Genomic DNA, 19,428 nt, shown 5'->3' with positions numbered 1-19,428 from the left:
TCGGAATGGATAAACTTTTTAATGAAAACGATAAACTTTTGAATGAGAATAATAAACTTGTGACTGAAAATGATAAACTTGTGAGTGAGAATAATCATCTTAAACAATTGCTGGAGCGGTTTAGTCATCTGTTAAATAGAATACAGCCTTCTGCTCCGGTTAAGCAGGATCGTAGATTGATGCATAGTGCAGACCCTGAAAGCTGGGATGGTGATTTTTGGTTTGACAGTGATGATGATGTCAAAGAGATCGCTGATTCTGAACCTCAATTGATTTCCTTGAGACCTTTAGTTAAAATTGAGACTACCATTGATGATGATGATGAAATCTGCCCTACTGTGCGAACGATTTCATGGTCACCAGCAGAGTTGGTTAAAATACAGGAAAAGTTCTCAAGGCGGTCAGGAGAATTGGAAGTTGATTGTGTGTGGCGAGTTTCTCTTGAAGGAGGAGATCAAATTATGTTGAGTGAGGAAGGGGCAGGAGGCTTTTGGGGACCTGGAGTATTTTTAACCACCACACCAGGAGACCATAATTACTCTATAACTGCATGGGCTGCATACTGGGCAAGTGGTGTAGATCCCCAGGAGAGAGGGGAACCACTGGAAATTAGAGCCACAAGCTATTCTGACCTGGCTGTAGCAGTACAGAGAGCAGCCTGCATTCAGGCGATATATGAAAGAGATGAGTTCAGGAAATCCCCAATGTTATCTCCTATTGACCCAGCTCGATTAACCCCTTTCATCCGTGGACTCCCTGATTGGCCCTAGCTTTGTATGCACCCCGACCATTCTTGCGTGGTGCCTCTATGGAGGACCTCTGTACATTAGTCCAATTTCTGGTAAGAAAAATATTCCAGCTGGGGAGAATTGCCTAACCAGAAAACCCCCAACCCATAAGGAAACTGCAACTTCTGCACTGAGCCCAATTGAGGAGGCAGTAGCTCAGCAAAAAAACTCCTATCCCCGGGGAGGGCAGTGAGCCACCCTGCTCGGCGGGTATTAACAATTCAATGGCTCTCTAATGAACACTCTGACCCTATCATTGCCATTCCCGTTGGACCCCGAAAAATATTGGTAAATTTTCTTATTGACACTGGGACCCAAATGTCAGTAATTACACATGAGACAGCACAAACCCTGAGCATAACACCTGGTCGACGCAGAGTTAAATTCATGGGAATCGATGGTGCACAATGCCCCACCGCAAAAATTTCACTCTGGCTGCCAGGGGAACAAAAATTAATCAGAGCAGAAGTACTAGTTGGTGCTGCATATACTGTTTTAGGATTTGACATACTGCGTGGCCGTGTGTGGAAACTCCCTGATGGAACTGTGTGGAGTTTCATGGCACATCAAAGGGATTCAGGCACAGTGAGATTGAGTCTGTTACAAATATCCATACCCTTACCCCCCACTAAAATCACTGATGTTCGGCAATATCTGTTGCCAGCAGCAGCACTTATGGGGATCGATGGGGTGGTAACAGAACTGGAAGAAAGAGGCATTATTAAAAGGACTCATTCACCTTACAATTCACCGGTGTAGCCGGTAAAGAAACCAACCAGGCAATGGCGTTTTACAGTGGATTACAGACAGTTAAATGCTAACACCACACCTTTGACTGCCGCAGTTCCAAACATGGCAGAGATAGTGAAAGCCTTCTGTGCATCTAACAGTAGCAATGGTGCTAACTACTCCCTACACATGGGAAGTCAAAGATTGCTATTTCACCCTCTTCCGAACCCTGCCGGTTGAATACAACCAAGCATATTTTATTTTCTTTTGTGTTCACAACAATCCTGAGTGAACTGCATGTGGACAGCTGGAGAATCGCAAACCAACAGTTTAGATTAATAAAGCTGTGCTTTACCCTGACCTTGATGCAACTACAGGCCTTAAAGGAAACTTAGCTGCTGTGGTTGTGCATGGAGCTGAGGTGTTTCACCGTGACATCTAATCATGCATTGTCACAGTACAGGACAAGCCCTAGAACATCTCAAAACAAAAAGGACCTAAATCTCTCTACTTTAGTTCTACATGGAAACAAAATATTTTCCAAAGATGAATGGAGTTGGAATGATTCTCTAAGAATGGCTGAACTTCAAGGCTGTCTTTTGGGGTTACAGAGGCACAGAATTATCAATACAAAAAAGAATATACCAATTCGGCCTTACGTTAATCTGACTCCTTCCATCTTCAGCACAGGCCCTTATATAATTAAAAATGTGGGACAAAAAGTTCTCTTTAACCCTAGCTGGTCTCTAAAAAGGGTAGATGCAACTGGGTTATTGGGAACAGGATTAGGTATATTAAATAACTGCTACTACAGATGACCTAAGGAAATTGGAACGACATTTTACCCCATTGGGAACAAATTGAAGAATTGTAAATGCCCTTGGAAAAACTCAAGGCAATACCTCCCTTGCCTTGAGCTGCATCCAAACCAGTTAATGCTAATTTTCGTATCAAGGCCCAGATCATCCTTAAGATGACAAATGCATTTTCTATGCGTAAAATTATTTTTTAGAACATACAGTTTCCTCCAGATCTGTGTTGCAGTAATGGACTTTTAAATAGTTATGGATAATAGTAAAGACGAATCATATATGAAGCTTAACTAAAGAACAGAAATTCTAGCTTAGTTAAAGAACTGAACTGTATTTTTAGTTTACAGGGAGGTGTTTAAGAATTCGTTTGAGGCTATTGAACAACTGCTAACAAATTATGTTTTGTTTATGTCATGCCCCAGATAGTCTTTTATTTGTTGATAAACTTAACTGATCTTTTAATGGAGACTAAATGCCTGTAGTGTGTAGTTTCACAAGTAATTCAGTGTAAGAACCTGGCCAAATGATCCTGGGGATTATTTTTATTTTTTCCCCTCAAAATATGCAAAGCCAAAAAAAAAAGAGGTTGTAAGAATGACAAGTTTTGTTCATGAGCATCCTCGTATGCCTATAGCAACCCTAAGTATAGCAGACTTCCCTAACACAACAGCACATTCCATTTCTACAGATGGAAAAAGCAATTTGCTAACTGGACTAGAACCTCTTCATAATAGTACAACTCATTTTGCTGTGACAGTTATTCCATCTGAGGAACGCAAAGCTCCTTACTAGTACTGACAAATGTCTTTGCCTCACAATACTCATGGGAATTGAAGTAGGGCTAGAAAAGGTTATTTCACTCCCTAATTAAATGCTTTTACCTTTGCAAAGGCACCTGGCAGCTGTATCAGTGTGGTCATAAATAAATAAAATAATAGTAACAAGGAAGTGAAGATATGTCTGGTGGAAATACTAGGCAACTGGGATGGAAAGCAATAACCTGTAAGAGTTTGGCCAGAATATCAGAGCTATGGCCTCGTGCATCATGAAGCGCTGTGTGTTTTGTAGGGCCGAGGCAGTCTACGAAAAACTTGCACTGACGGGAGGCTCTGACCATGCAGCTTCCTTGGCCATCCCTTGGAGGATGTTCTGTCCATGGATGGCATTGACCTCTACATGAAGTGCCTTTGTGTAGAGGCACTTTGAGGCAAAGACAGCCTTTCCTATCAGCTTGAGGGCAACAATCCCAACCAGAGGCTTGTTCTGCAAAATAGATGCATTCTCCAAAGCAGCTCTTGCCTTTTCTGTTGGACAGAGCTGATAGTCACAGCTATGTGCTGCACTAGTGAGTGCTGGCTTGGGCTTCCAGAGCTGAGTTTTGTTATGTGCCAACAGAAAGAGAAGCGAGCAGAACATGCCAGTGAACTTAAAGACATTTTTCTGTGCTCGTGGTCTTTGGTAGGTGAGGAGAAGGGTAGTGACTGCCTTCAAGGACTGTGAGTTGGCAGGCCCATGGATTTTCATTTCAGTGTGCTGTATCAGGGAATTCTGTATCATTTTCCTAAGAGGACTTAGAGCCCTTTTTGGATGTATGGCTTACCATGTCCTGTAAATCTGAGCACCCAGACGAGATGGTGGAAATAGGCAGGACATTGCAAGTGTGCCTTGCACTTGGCTGCGTCGTTCTGGGATAAAACAGTGCATGAATTCATCCGCGTATTTGATGGGTGCTTTGGAGGCGTATGCTGACCTACAGGACAGGCATGGAGCTGGCTACATATGGATCCCTAAGCCAGTTAACCGGGTACATTGCCCATCCCCAGTCCCACCTCATCCCTCGCACAGATGAGAAGCTTTGCCAACAGTAGCTGCCTTAATCTCGAGGAGAGCTGCGAGGCCGTCGCTGGGTGTGCCTCTCTCCACAGTCTGGTCAGGCTGTCTTTATTTGCACACATCCTGTAGTCCCTTGGGGATCTAAAGACAAGTTAACATTGGCAGTCTATGCGCAAACAGGGTGGGGAACTTTTTGATGAAAATATTTTTCATTGGAAAATGGCATGTTATCAAAACAGAAACCTTCTGTGGGAAGACTCAGCTTGGAATTACTTCTGCTTGGGATGCAGTTGCTGGGAGAGGAAGCACCGTCCCAGCCTCGCGTCCTACTTTGTGATGTTTTGTGTGCAAGGTCTGATTTCAAGACTCTAGCCTGAATTAGGCTAAATCACCTTTACTGTGATTTCTCATGTTTTGTAGGAGTCCTCTGTTCAACAAGTCCATTGACGGCCCTTTGGCCTCTGCGTTCGGCTTCTTTTATACACATTTTCTTATTCCTTCCTTTGTTTTGGAAACAAAGGAAGAAAAGGCTTCATGCAAACCCTATTTGGCTCAAACACAGAATGGGGACAAAATGTTTCTCTAGCTGGGAAAAACATTTCCTGCACAGCTTTGTTCAAATACACGGTAGCACATAGGCAATTAGAAGCCTGATAGCAAAAGATGTGGGGCCAGCAGAGCCATGGGCATGTTTCTCATGACTTGGTGCTCCTCTGTGGGATGGCAGCTTCAGAGGGGCTGGGCAGGAAGCACATACAGTCCTTAACAGAGCGTCAGTGCACCTTTCTCTTGCGTACATGAAGGGAAAAGAAGCCAAAGAAGGGTTTAATGAATCATCCAAAGCCACAAAGCAAAGCTGGAAGAGGCCTGTCAGTCACTTTAACAGCAACAACAAAGCAAAAGTATAAATAATATACTCCAAGCAATCATATTTTTGGTTAAAAACTGTCAAGAATGAGGCATTTTTTTCCAGAGGGCCTATTATCCACCCCTGCCTAGCATCTTGGCAGGCTCTTCCCTTGCTGTCCAGTTGAGGATCGTCACTGCCTGCATCCACAGCCATCCAAGCCCCAGTCCCAGCCCACCCTGACACTCTCCCCTCAGACAATCTTCATGGCACTTGCAGTGGTGGAACAATGTGTGGACCTGCCTGAAAACACCTCTTAAACAGATATGTTCAGACACCAGAAGAAAGCAGAACATTTCATCCTTCTGCTGGAAACCGGAGATTAAAGGATAAAGATTACTCACCTCCCATTATTTGTCGCTTTGAACTGTAGTCTGCTTTTTTAAACTTTAACGCAGGGGAAATGTGTGATGTTCCATCTCTTTGTGTTTCCTCTGTGAGGTTGTTTTTGAGCATCTCCTTGTAGCTGTTTGACTCAAATCCTTTATAACTGAGGCTGCCTGGGGAGATCCTTACAGTTTATAAATATAATCTAGGCCTTGGGCCCATACGGCTCTTAGGAAGAATTAAGTGGTTTGGAGCACTAGACAGGCTTCTGAGCCAAGAGTACAAAACGAGAAATGTTAAGGAAAATAAATAGCCACCAACAACAGGAGACCGACGCAGGGTTTGGTCACTTTTGTTCTGCTAGAGTCTGTGGCAGAAAGACAAAGATACCCACCTAATGAGGAAGAAATTCATGAGCCAGGTTTCAGCCACACACAGCATTTGAGGTAAGAAAAATATTCCATCCCTCTGAGGTACTTTGATCCAAATCTTTTCCTTGCAGTGACCTTCCTCAGTCAGGGGCCAGATTTCATGTGAAAGGTTTTCCCTCTCCAGAATGTGAACTTCAAAGTGTGAGAAAAATGGGTTTCATCCAGCTGTAGGCCTCAGAGCGAGCGACCAAGAATGCTTGTTTTATTTGTTTTTCTTTGGATTCTAATTCCCTCTTACACTTTCTCTCTCTTTCAGGATAAAGCAGGATTTTTCTACCAGTAAGGCTGAGAATGATAAACATGGTGCACGTCCGTCGTATTCTGCAGATGTTCCCTGTAAAGTTCCTGCGTACATCCCCAAAGCATGCTCACCACTTAAAACTGTCTGACTCAAGTCACTGGAGTGGAGGGAGAAAAGTCTGAGAGGAAGAAAAAGCACAGGTAGGCATTGGCAGTGTCAAGACAGAAAAACACTAGTGATTCCAGAGTGCTGGCATTAATCAAGACACTAGCCACATCGATCATGAAAGTGTTAGGGTTAATTCAGCCCACAACACAGGGCTGGGCTCTTGCGCCATGAGCTTTTTAACTTGGCACCAGAGGGGCACTGTGCCCCAGTTCATCGCTGAGCATTACTGATGCTTCATCTGAAGATTTTTAGTAACTGTATTACAGATGCTGCACCCCACTCCAGCCTTCCCTGCAGCGAAGAGTTTTGGATCTGCCTGTACCAGCTGATATTCTCACCACCTGTTTGCTACCTGTCTGTGATTGCAGTAACCACAGAACAGCAGCTGGAGCAGCATAAGGTGTTCCCTTAAGCGCTGACCTGGAAGGCCAGTGGGGAGAGACCAGGACTGTCCCAGATGTCCCACTCACCAGACAGACCATCCAAAAAAGCTCCACAGCCCTGCGCTGCTGCCCATCAGCTGTACAGCGTACGATAAGCTTGCAGTGATGTGAGAGCCACTTAATCATGACACTATTTTTTCTTCCTGTTGCATATGCTGAAAGATCAGCAGTCCTTTCATCGAGATGCCATCTTCCTGCTAGATTTCACAAGAAATGTTTTTTGTCTCCGTAGGACAAGCATTGAGATTATCGCTGGTTACACTAGCTCCAAAGTAAACCAGAGCCACATGACTCAGTGCAGCCAAGCCTGTGAGGCAAAAATAGCAGGCTGGTGTACTGAGATGGTGGAGAGAATCAAAGAGACACTGTCTACCAAAATTAAAATGTCTGCAAATGAGCTCTCAGCCAATGCAGAGCCAAAAGAAATGTTTCTTCCATAGGCTTACTTATTTTTGAAATCTGAAAGGGAGCAGTTGCTAAAGACAAATGGACATTGTGCTGAAGGTTTTAGAAATGAGAGATGGTAGCACAAAGACACTGATAGTGAAACTGCCATCACTGATCTTCATTGTCCAGGCTGAGAGGCACTGAATAAAAGCTTGAGCTAAAGCCAATGGAAGTGAATAGAAGTAAATAGGAAGATTCCCACTGCCTTTAATGAGTTTTGGCTCTGGCCCTAGATGAAGAAACATAGCTAGCAGTAAATAAACTAGATTCTAAAAATCCTTTTGCCTTTAACAGAACACAGTGTTATTAGGAAGATGGCAAAGGAAATCTGCTTATGGTGCATTTTTTTAAGAAAGTGTGACCCGTCTGGAATAAAATAATGTGAGCGTCATGTGTTGTCCTTGCACAGGTCAGCAGCAGCAGCCAGACTGGAATCTCAAAGCAGAAAACCCAAACCTGTCCTAGCTCCCCAGCAGAAAGCCTCTCTGTAACCAGCCAGTGTGCAAGCAGCTTTGGCGTCCTCTTGCCAAAGCCACCACTACGCAGAAAGGACGAGGTGCCACACTGAAGAGCACAGAGTGTGACAGCCAACAGCTGTGAATATAAACAGAGAGCACTTCAAGAAAATAAGCACCTGCCTCAAGGCTGCTGTGTGCCCTTCTAATGACAGAAGGATGTGGTGCAGCCCTGGGGCACTGCAAAAAGAGGACTCGTGGGCACAGCTAATTGTAAAATTAAGGAAGGAGGAGCAGGAAGAGCTCAGAGGGAGACAGTGGAACAGCTTCATCCATCTGCCCAGTTCCTACTTGCCACAGGGGTGGGTATTGAAGGAAAGCAGAAGGAATATTTCATGTTCATCATCTGTACTTCGAGTAGAATGCAACCTCAGGAGACCATGATGGCTTTAACAGGCAGGCAGACTTGGATGTAAGAGCCTTTCTCAGCAAGGTCACCGCGTGAGTCAGCGCGGGGCCAGGAATAGCGCTCAGGACCAGCACGGCTGTGCGGAGCTGGAGACAACAGGCTCTTCTTTGTCTCCTGGGAGTCACTGCCCCAGCCGGGGAGCTGTGCTCAGGCCATTGGTTCAGCACAGTCTGTGCCACGAGCTTCAGAGATAAAATACACACTTCTTGGATGCTGTTTCCTTTAAAAAAAAAAAAAAGCTGGCGAGACCGTGCCATTCTCAGCGACTGCATTCTGCTATTTTGCCTGTAAACGAAGTCAGATATGTTCGTGCTGTTTGCTGCTCTTCCTTCTCCAAGTGTCTCCATCAGCAGTCTGTTAAACTCAGCGGGATGTCAGACATCAGATGGGAGGAATGATCCAGTTGTCAGGGCATTAGCCTCTGGTTCAGCAGCATGATTCAAACTACTCCTCTGCCAAAGCCCACCTGTGTGTTCCTGGAAAAGTCACTTAATCTTTCTTTCCTCCCCCTCCTTATCTGAAAAGCTGGGTCAAGCATATATCCTGAAGACTCAGGGTTCTCGTGAAAGTTGTGCTCCAGACTGCAGTGGCACTGGCTGTTGAATACCGTAGTTATCCTGGACAGGCAGTCTCTGCCTGGCAGAAGATATGAGATTTGCTGGAAAGGTGAAAATGTGCTTTGGGGCTAAATGGGAGAAGGTTGTCACTACAGCCTCCTGTGATGCCGTGGCATAGGGATGAGACTGACTGGTCCTAGGACACAGAGTTGAAATTGTGTTACAGTAAAGTATGAATGCTGTGGCAGGGGAATTTTGCTTGTGTCTGTGCATAATGCTCAGTAGCAGATGATGCTTACAAAAATCATCCGCCTCTGAAAGAAAATGCTGTTATGTTTTATAGAGGCCAGACACCTGTTCTCTCATGGACTGGTTGCTAGCATTTAAAGAAAAGAAAAAATCAGTTATTTTATAAAATCCTTAACATCCCTACCAATGCCACAAGGCTCTTTTATATACAGGTTCCTTGTCTTCTGGGCACTGGGAAGAATGAAAAATACTTCAGGGATTTCACTCACTGAAAGGTAGGAGTGGCAAAGGTGTTCAATAGGAAAAAGAAAGATTTAAAAATCAGCAGGGCAGGCTCTGAAAACTGGTTTGTGCATTCGTCATCTCTGTTTCTCTTTCCTCTTATTGTGTCTTTGCACCAATGCTTGTCTTAGTCTCTTGGCTGCTGTGTTTGGCAATTAGGACTGAGATCTCTGCTCACAGCAACCTTTTCAGTTGTGCGCAAGGTAGTGCTTTCTTCTGATGAGGGTTAAGCTCACAGAATGTTTTAAAAGTGCAACCAAAACGTGAAACTGCTGCTCAGTCTTTATTCTCTTGGGTCTAAGCTCCTTGAGCCAGATTTGCTCCATTTCTCCATGCAGTGCAGAGCCCATGCTGACATTTGGAAAAACTGCCATCTCCAGCTAACTGCAGAGTTGCTCTGAAGCTGTGTCCCTTGTTACTTACAGGTTTGTGGCAACAGGAGGTCACAAAGCTTACTCCTCATCTTCTCCAGAGTCCAGGGACGTCCTCAGATTTATAGCCCCTTGCTTTTGGCTTAACCCAAGATGAGAGCACTTGGTGTGAAGGTGGGTGGTGCTGCTGCTGCAGCAGGGAGGAGCTCACCTGGGAGGCTTTGGCTGGTTCTTGGGAAGGGACCACAAGAAAGCTCCACTGGGACTGCTCTGGGCTTGCCTCAGTCAAGACTCAGATTTCAAGAAAAGGACCAAATCTCTCAAAAAATTGGGAAGGAGGGGAGGAATTGCACTTCTCTCTGTCCACACAGTGTGTCACCCTTACTCCATGCTGTTATGCTCTCATATAACATTCCTACGGGATCATAAATGCCTTTTAAAGGAGCAAATTTCACTGATTTATTCCCAGTCCATAAACTGACACTGCACAGGTGGAATTGGGATTTAACTGGTGACATCTTTAGTCCCCAGAAGGATTAAACCAGCAACTCCTTTTGAAGGAAGAGGCAGCTTTGGGAAATGAGCCTGTGAGGTATCCTGCCAGCACCATGGGTTGGTAGGGGCGTTGCCTCTTCCTTCCCGGCATTATCCCAGAGCAGCAAGGAAAGCAGTTCTTCTTTCATTTTTTTCTGCAGGATTCACAGTCAAACTTCCCATTTCCACCTGCCACATGCTGCGTTCTGGAGCCAGTGAGCATGAACACCAGCACTGGCAGCAAAGCTGCTCTAGAAAGATTTGGCTGTTGCTTTCACATCAGCCAAAGGCAAAACCACACTTTCTAATTCCTTTTTCTCCCCCAGATCCCCATGGCCCCAACATATATAATCAAGTCTTCCCCTCAGCTCTCCTGACTCCCATTCAGCCATACCATCTTGCCTTCCATCAACTGCTTTTGCACGACGTCCCTGCCCAGCTACTGTGCTGTCCCCAGCTGTGTACTGCTCTCTGTGCTCCGTAGTTTTCATCATTGCATTGCTCGGTGTCTGACATGTATTGCAACAGGGATACTCCAGGGAGTATCAGGTCTGACCCGGGGGCAAACTGGAGGGGATGTACTTCTTTGGGTAATAATGTCACTCCCACCTCCCCTGATGAAATAGTGATGACAGTTCATGCGGAAAGAGGCAAGGTGCAGGACTTGAAAATTGCAATATCTCCTTTTCAAGGAGATGTGATTGTACTGCAGGTGTACCTGTGGGGGTAGGAGTCATTACATCTTTCTATTCCCCAGCTACGTTGGCTCCATTATGCTCTTTCAGTGGCTTTTTGTTACTCTATTATAGGTGCATTGCAGTGGTCTCAGAAAACCCATCACTTCCAGTGGGACTGCTTCAGTAGTAAGGGACTATTAAAATGCATAAAGGTATCAGAGGCTGGCAGATGGAAGCTGATACAGAGATGTAACAGAGAGTTTCAGAGGGTACTTTCTGACGATTTTATGCACTCTGTTAAAATTTAATAGGCAGGAAACCACCAAGGTTCTGTAGGAATCTAACACTGATTTACAGAAATTGTTTAAAAATATATAAGCTGCGTCTTCTGTTAGTGTATATTGGCAGAATCAGTGGAGCTATGCTGATACACTCCAGCTGTCTTTCCAAGCCATATAATTGAATAACAAATGAGTCGTCTACATAGATTGTTGGAGCACAGTCAACAATTGTATACTGAAATTATTAGCCTGTGTTAAAGCATATATCATTCAGGAAGAGGTTTTCTTTTAGTCCCATGAACATCAAAATGATGCTACGTTCAGCTTGATGAGTGAGTAATAGCATCTCTCAAATCCCTTCTCCTAGCCCCAGACACCCAAGCTGAAGTTTGGATGTCCCTTTGACAAGTAATGTCATGACATTCATACAGCTCTGATATTAACTCAATTCTCTATGATATGACTGTTCTTTGTCCTCTTCTTTGAGTCAAGGAAGCTGTGCCCCTGAATGACAAGCAAAATGTTCCAAGGTCAGCTGCTAATACTTGTTTTTTGCCATCCTCTTTGGCAGTAGCTTATTACAAGTGGTGGCCTGGACAGCAATAGAGATTTCGCAGTAGTTTGCAATGTTATGGCGATAAAGAATTATTTACTGCTTCAATCTTCTAGCAATGTTGATGTCAGTCCTCCAACCTCTCAAAAAAAAAAATGATAGGAAAAATGGTCTAGAAAAGGAGAAAAAACATGGATCAAATTTTAATAGTGAGTATCCACTGAACACTTTATTGCCCAGAATAAATATCTTGGCTTCCTCTTTTCCATGGGATGCATACTTCTGACAACTCCAGTAGTTCAGTACGCAGAAAAGTCATGTTATTCAGTTACAGTCCTAGCTTCTTTTAATGTAATTTAGCAGCTGGAAATCAGGAGGAGAGCCAACAAGCATGGCAGCAGCCAGCTCCCTGTCTACCTTCAGCAGCCAGTCCGCACACCATAGCACACCAAAGCCTATGCAGTTCTGAGCAGAAAGGCAGCAAAGCTTCTCTTTGGCCTCCAAAATTCCTTCTGCTTTTGCACAGGAAGGGGAAGAGAGGCAGGCTTACAACCCATGGGATGCTTGCCTGCAGATGCTTGCAGTGGGGCAGCGTGTATCTAAAGGATGCTCATAAAAAATAAGACAGTTAGGAACAGCAAAGGAAGAGGTGAGGGAGCAGCAGCTTCCTGCAACGTTCCCCATCTAGCACAAAAGCATTTAAGAATGTAAGAGCAGCCATAGTCCATCCTATCAAAGATTCATCTACTCCATCAGCCTGTCTTTCACAGTGACTAAAATTGGAGGCATTTAAGAAGGCAGCAAGGAAATAGTCCTTTCCAGGATTAGTTTCCCAGCCTCCAGCTGTCTGGGCACATGCTGAGTGAGAGGTGGTGTCTTTTTGCTTAATAACTCTTGGTGGCTTTCTCTTCTATGACCTTAACCAACCTCCTCTTGAGGGCCTGTATGCTTTTAAGATCCACAGGAAAGTTTTCTACAGCCTGTCTGCAAGTTGCATGCAGTAACATCTCCTTTGGTTTCTTTCCAGCATGCCACCTGGTAGTTTCATTTACCGCTCCCCAAGTTTTGCAGTTCCATTCCTGGTGCTTCTTCACCCTCCTTGTGTCACCTGGTGTTTTTATAGACCTACATTATTCCCTCCTTTAGTTGCCCATTTTTCAGGCTGGAAAGTTCCAGTTTGCTTAACCAGTCCTAGCATTGAACCTGTTCCATGTCACTTGGTTTTTTAACCTTTTCCAGCTGAGGTCAGTCTCTAAACTGACGCTAAAAAAAAAAAAGAAGCAATAACTTCCTCTGCACCTACAGAGCAAAAAGCTCTGGGGAGTGATGGAACAGGCCAGTTCTGTAGAAATGTGAGCTGTTGAGATGGGGATGGGTTTGGCTCCCATAAACCCATAAGATATTCCAGGAGAGTTTTCCATCTGCCCAAAAAGAAGAGATGCAAAGCAGAAAGCTATCTTACTTGGGAGATGTAGGAAGTCTTTCTGAGACAAATTTCCCAAGTGTCTGAGTCTGTTTATTTCCATGCTTAGTTCAGGTTTTGTTTTCACCCACACTCATGCTTCATTCTGGGTTCTCACCATGATGGTGTAAGAAGCCACCTGCACATGCAACCCCACATGAAGACCATGAAAACCTCATTCAGAAACCGCATCTCCCTTAGCCATAGTCCTGCAAAATTTAATTCTCTTTCCTTTCCCTTCTTAAAGCTGACCCGTGTAACTTTCTTCCGTATGGCACTCAGTTTTTGGTCCCTCCATGCTCAGAAGGTCAATGTGAGATGCCTCAGGGGAATTAATCATAAATTAGTTGTTTCTCTCTTCCTCATGCCTTTAAACAGTCACAAGATGGGCTTGTAAACTCACCCAGGTAAGTCCCAGCCATGGAGTGGGTTGAGCCCACAATCTTGGTATGGAAATCTCGTTGGGCATCTCTCAATGCACCGTGCATTCACTCCGATTTATCCTGGGCAGACCACTGTTCCCAAGGGCTCTCTCGGTATTCTAGCATGACATGGTAGTTAAAAGCAATCCTACAGGTGATTTGATCTTTTCTCTTTTCAGGCAAAAGCTGCCAGTGGTTGATTGCCACATGTTCTCTCTGATGTGACGGAGGCCCTGAGACCCATTCTCTGGCAAACTCCAGGGAAAGTGGGAAAATTGCTCCTTTTTCTTGGCATGTGCGTGATTGTTCTGGCCAAACTGATTGCAGTTCTGTGTGTGTTTATGTCATGCTTTATTATTTACACAGGTAGTTCTGGTGTGGGTTTCAGTGGCTGGTGGTTTTGTAATTTGCGCAGCCCTTGGTCTGTCGGCCTTTGCTGTTCTCCCCAGTAGTTGTGGCAGTTTCCTTTTTTTATTACCAGTTCTTCCTGAGGGAGCAGTAATTTATGGCCAGAGGTTAACCTCATTTGCTGAAGCATCCAACTCTTGCGCCAATAGATCCATAAAATGGAGAACAGGGAGGAAGAGATGGGAAATAAATAAAATAAATATTCTTCAAACGACACACACAGCCATTCTTGTTGAGACACAGAAACAAAGGAATTTCTGTAACGGCTGAGATCAGTATGGAATTGAGTATCCTGTCTCTGTCGGCTATCGTAGCAGTACCTTGGAGGAAAAGGACAACTCCATTAAGTAAAAATGGTGGAGCCATCTGCCCCTAATGGGCTCTGCTCTCTGAGCCAATTTTCTTCCTGAGCCAAATGCTAATTGTGGACACCTTACAGCACGTTTCCTTATCACTACACGATTTTACATAGTTCTGTGCAACTGTGGGTCCTCCCCTTGTGCATACCGCGCTGCGCAGCTCTTGACTTTGATGACATTTTGTGGTAATGAGCTCTGCAGATGAGCAGTGCATAAAGGTGTTTCTTTCCTTGGCGCTGTGATGGCAGGTGGTTGCAACTCGAACTTCTCACTTTGCCCTGGCTACCTGCAGCTTTAGCAGGAGCTGGACAAAAATGCATTGAGTGACAGAAGCAGGGGTGTGTCTGCACAGCAGCGTGAGGGCAAGGACAGGGTTGGAAGCATTTGTATTACAAGCGCGAGAGCTGCAGCTCAGGGTTAGTGACTCTCAACTGCTGCATTTCCCTTAAAGTCCAAGCTCTTGGACTTCAGTGGATGTGCCAGATGGGAGTTTTTAGTTTGTTTGTTTTTTTAAGGTAAATTCTAGTTTTTGTGTGCATGTGTGTGTGTGAGGGCTTCAGAGTACAAAGCCAGAAGGCAAGTGAGGAGATGTGGGGAATGCGATTCTTTTTCCTTTGCAAACATAACTAGGACTTTATCACTGATATGAAAGAAGAAGGAGTAAACACTTAATTCTTCAGGCTGTCATAGCAGCCACAGACCTCCTGGTCTTCCTTACAATGACATTTTGGTCTGTCTGCTGCACATGGCACTCTGTCTCCTGGATGCAAGAGTGCCTCAAAGTATGCCCTGTGCAGGGTCTGTTACTATCGGTGGACAGAAAGACCTTTACTGCTCTACCTGCATTGGTCCTGCAAAACTATGGCACATCTCTTGAGACTGTACACCAGTGTTGTATCTATTTAGCATTTCTATCTATTTCTGTATTATATTTCTATAGTTTGTAGAGTATTCTTTCTTCTGTTTGTGTGCTGACATGAAACATCTCTCTAATGATGACTCTCTGCGCATATCACTGCCAAGGCTCGTACTGAGCACAAAAAAAGTCAGGATTCACTTCCAGTTGTTTGTTCCGTCCTTCTCTTCCTGTCACTTATTTTTTTTCATGACGTTACACATTGATCAGATCAGTGTTGGTGATCAAGCAGTTATCCGAGTAAACATCAAGCTCGCTGCTGCTTCTAGGGTCTGTGGTTTGACAGCTGTCAGGACCAACCTGTTCTTAAAGATCCGGCACATCTTGCCCACCAACCCGCTGCTCTTCTGCCACACATTAGGGTCTGTTTTCTGTTGTCCATCCACCTTCTTCTCTCAGCAAATGTCTTCTGCTCTTTTCCCCAGTAGCCAGCAAAAAACCTGATGGCCATCCACTTCCTTGGCCATTTCTTACTGACCAGTTGGTCTGCTCCTGGAGTTACTGGTGAGTCAGATGTACCGGGCTGTTCGAAGGCTGCTCAGGCAGCGCGGGCAGAGCAGGAATAACCCCGCTCCTTGGCAGGACCGCAGGACGTGTGCCTCTCACTGAGCCTCCTTCCGTTCCCCCATGGGGTGAGGTTAACAAGACAGGCTCTGGTTCCCAGCCATGGGTGGGCGTCCTGTGTGTCTCAGCCAGCCTCAGGCTTCAGCTCCCCTTGGGGTAATGAAGCTATTTCTGTTTCCTGGGTAGGGCTCTGTCCTAATTTTGGCTTCGGCATAGATGATTCTTAGTGTTCGTGGGATGGAGCAGCCAATCAACCTTGCCTGATAGCTGGCCAGCTCTGAGATGTATAAATCAGTTGATATGTTCCTTATTCAGTCCCCCAGAAATGGGCTGAGTGTGACGAGGGAATAATTTTAGATTTCAGGAGCCATGTTTGGCTAAGATGAGTTGGCAGCATCCCTGAGATCGAAAGAAAATATTGTAAACACAGTAAAGAGCACTATAAAGCCTAGCTTTAAATAAATATTGGGCTTTGACACCAACTGGAAGAAGCCAGATTTCCAGCTGCCGAAAGGATGCCCAGCTCCCAGGAATGTAATCTGAGATTCTTGGCTCACTTTGTTTCAACAATTTAATAATCATTTGGGCTGGAAAAGCCCCACAGCATTGTCCATCAAAATGATCTTGAACATAAGTTAAAATTGTTCCAGGGAACTCCCCAAATTGGCTGCAGCCTGACGTGGGGTCTCTTACTTGCAAGTACCCTCACCCCTAGCTGTTCTCCAACACAGCCCTGTCCTGTCCCAGGGAGGCGAGCGAGGACTGGTAACAGAGATGTAAGATGAAATCACCCTCGGTGGTAAAATTCCCATGAAACAAATATTTTAAGGATATTTATCTGTGTGGTTAGTTTTTGGCAGGCCCTGTTTGGTAAACTGGCCTGTTTTCCATGTTTACTGATGGGAACAGGGTGGGGATGACTGTTGCACCGAGCTGTTACAAATACATGCCACATCCTTTCAGCAGAGGATAAAGCAACTCCCCTGGCTTGAGCCAAGTGACTGCAGCTCAGCTTCAAGAGCACCCACACTGCGTGATCTACAGCCGGCAGGAGTCCATGGTGGCAGACAGAACATCCTGGAGGAAAACAAACCTCGATCAGAACCGCCTCCTGTGAGCTAAATAAATGCAGGGATACACAGGAAAAGCTTTTGATCTTGGATAGACAGACGTTATTGTCTTGTCTTCCTTTCCCCTAAAGAAAAAAGGGAATGAAACAAGTTTTATTGCCCAGGACATTGTCTGGTAGATGAGGATGGGCGAGGGGAAGTGGGAGAGCCTCCTTGGGAGCCGCCCCAGCCCGTGGTGCTGTGTCAGGAACTGAACCAGCCATCAGTTGCCCAGTTTGCCAAGCAGGTTGGTGCCGGGTGCTAGGTGTGGTACTGGGGCTGGCCAGTTTGTATATTAGGTGTATTTAAAGAGTCAACAACAAAAAAAAAATCTGCAAACTTTCCTCTGGTTGGCATTCCTCTCCACCCTGATTCCTTACCATGCTTGGAGTGTTGGGCTCTGAGGGGCCAGAATTGTAGTTCTACTGTGCAATGACAGCAAAATCCCCACTGGGGTCTACAGTAACAAACTCCGTATTGTAGGACTGGCTTTTTTCCCCTGTGAAATGCTTCCAGAGCAGCTTCAGCAAGTCTCTGCACATCACATTTCTTTCCAGGGCCTGACAGTAAATGCGTGTTTGGCCTCTGATCCTTAATTTTAAGGTCTTCATTTGAATACACAAGGTTTCATTTCATTCTCAGGTTAAAATCTGGCTTTTGGGATTGCTTCTCTCAGCTTCCTCCAGTTACAAATCCCTACCAGCTCAGCTGAGAGTGTGTCATGCACACAAGGCAGTGATCTGGAATCGCACCCACACCCTGACCCTAGCAGCACTCACACATTCGTAAATTATTTTCTATCAGCAACAGTAATGCCTCAGTCTAAGATAACCGGAGGCAGACGGTGCCCCTTTTCCCAGCACAGCAGTGGTTCTGCATGCTGGAGCTGCCATGTGAAGGAAATGCAAGTAAGCTCTGCTCTGATGTCCAAAAGCTGAATTACATCCTCTGCTCCTCGAGACTGCTGTTTCATCACCACCCTTCCCTCCCAAAGTATTAAAGGCTTTATGATGAAATAGTTTCAGTTGTAACAGGAGAAGGAAAAAGAAAAAGTGGAAGGACCCAAGTCAGATCTTCACTCAACATATTCTTCATAAAGAGAACCAAAGCTATGTGTGTCCCAGTGTACATGTACGTGTTTATCACTAAGGCAAAAGCTTTTGATCAGACTGCTAAAACTTCTTCAAGCAAAGAAACAGGCAACTGCTTTTTTGTCAGCTCAATTGTTTCTTTATCCTAAATCCATGTAGTGTGTTCAAGACAGTTCTTGTGTCTGAACCTGAAGGCAGAGCGCTCACCTTTGTAAGCTTCAGGAGGGATTTGAGCTTTCCCTTGATTTCGTATTTTACCTCTTGTTATGTGTTACATAGTGTGGCAGGAACATCGCATTGTCCCTTTGCAATGCCTTTTATTTAATGACTTCAAAATGCTTTGAAACCGTTTGACATTTGAAATAAGAACTGGGTCAGTTCTGCCTTCCTCGTTTTAGAGATGAGGGCAAACAGGTAGAGAGGTTAAATGAATTGCCCTGCAAAAAAGAAATGTCTGTATAATGCAATTTGGAAGAGTACCTAAAACTTTTGGCTCTGTTACCACAGAATGGATTTCCTCTTCCAGTGAAAATGACTTCCTCTGTGATCATTGACAGTGAGGCTGCCAGCCAGAAAGCGATAATTAAAGAGAGCCCAAGAAGATCAGCAGCCCAAATCCAAGTGCTCTGTCTCTACAACAAACTGGGAGGTTGACTTAGATGGAGCTCGTAGGAGAGATCAGGACTATCTCATGTGCGTTCAGCTGATGGGTGAAGCAAACGTACAAGGTGTCAGGGCCTTCAAGACCATCCCTGCACCTGCTGCTGATACACCCCACACCATGTGTCTGTTGGGCAGAGCTGGAGCAAGAAGCCAAACTGCAAGGTATTTGACAATCACATAGTTCTGGGAAACTGCAGAGCACCACCGAATAGGCCTGGCTAGCCAACGCGTGTAGTAAAGATTTCTTCTCTCCATTTCTATTTGCTTTCATTGCTAATGAAACCCTGGATGTGAAATTCACGGGGATGTACATTGCTCTCATCTCATCTACATTGTCGATCCTTGTGATAATTTGTGTTTTTCTGGTACTGTTTCTGCGAAGATGAGGTTCCGTGAGAGTCTCAGGTTTCATTTAACAGTAAAATGAAGTTTCCAGCCATCAGAGTTGTAGAAAAAAGCCTAGGTGACAGCTCAAAGAATATACAAGCTTGAAATGTTGCATGCCAGACCATCTACATCAAATCACCCTGAAAGAAAATTATCATGGATTTCATCTCAAATGTGTTGTTTTATCACCTTGCAGAGGAGTTGCAGGCTTAGAAAGGAGAAGCTGTTCTGAAGCATTTTAAGTATGACGGATTTCTTCCCAATTTATGTGACAGTGCAGTGACAGTAGGTCAAATGAAACTGAATAGAATTTCAATGAAGTCTCAACAAAGTGTCTCATGGAGCTTAAAAAGAGAAAACCAAAGGCATAATTGTGCAACACCACCACGGAATTACTAAAAGAATAATGTGTATTTATGCCTGTCTCCTATCCAAAGGTGATGCAGCCCCATGCAAATGGTAATGCTGTTGCTCTTTGCAGCTCCCTGTTTTC

The 19,428-nt window shown here is 44.8% G+C and overlaps 1 protein-coding gene across 2 annotated transcripts in view; it reads left to right on the top strand.

The window, feature by feature from the left end:
* The window catches only part of LOC308177135 (uncharacterized protein), a 302,639-nt gene that overhangs the window by 238,009 nt on the left and 45,202 nt on the right, over window positions 1-19,428 (top strand). For both annotated transcript variants that reach the window (XR_013938914.1, XM_080553912.1), the window contains one exon: window positions 6,084-8,716. The gene's annotated coding sequence lies outside the window, so the exon portion shown is untranslated. The remainder of the gene's footprint in view (window positions 1-6,083; window positions 8,717-19,428) is intronic.

This window comes from Anser brachyrhynchus, assembly GCF_964034855.1.
Source record: "Anser brachyrhynchus genome assembly, chromosome: 13".
Classification (NCBI taxonomy): Eukaryota; Metazoa; Chordata; class Aves; order Anseriformes; family Anatidae; genus Anser; species Anser brachyrhynchus.
This window is presented reverse-complemented; position numbering and strand designations above follow the sequence as displayed.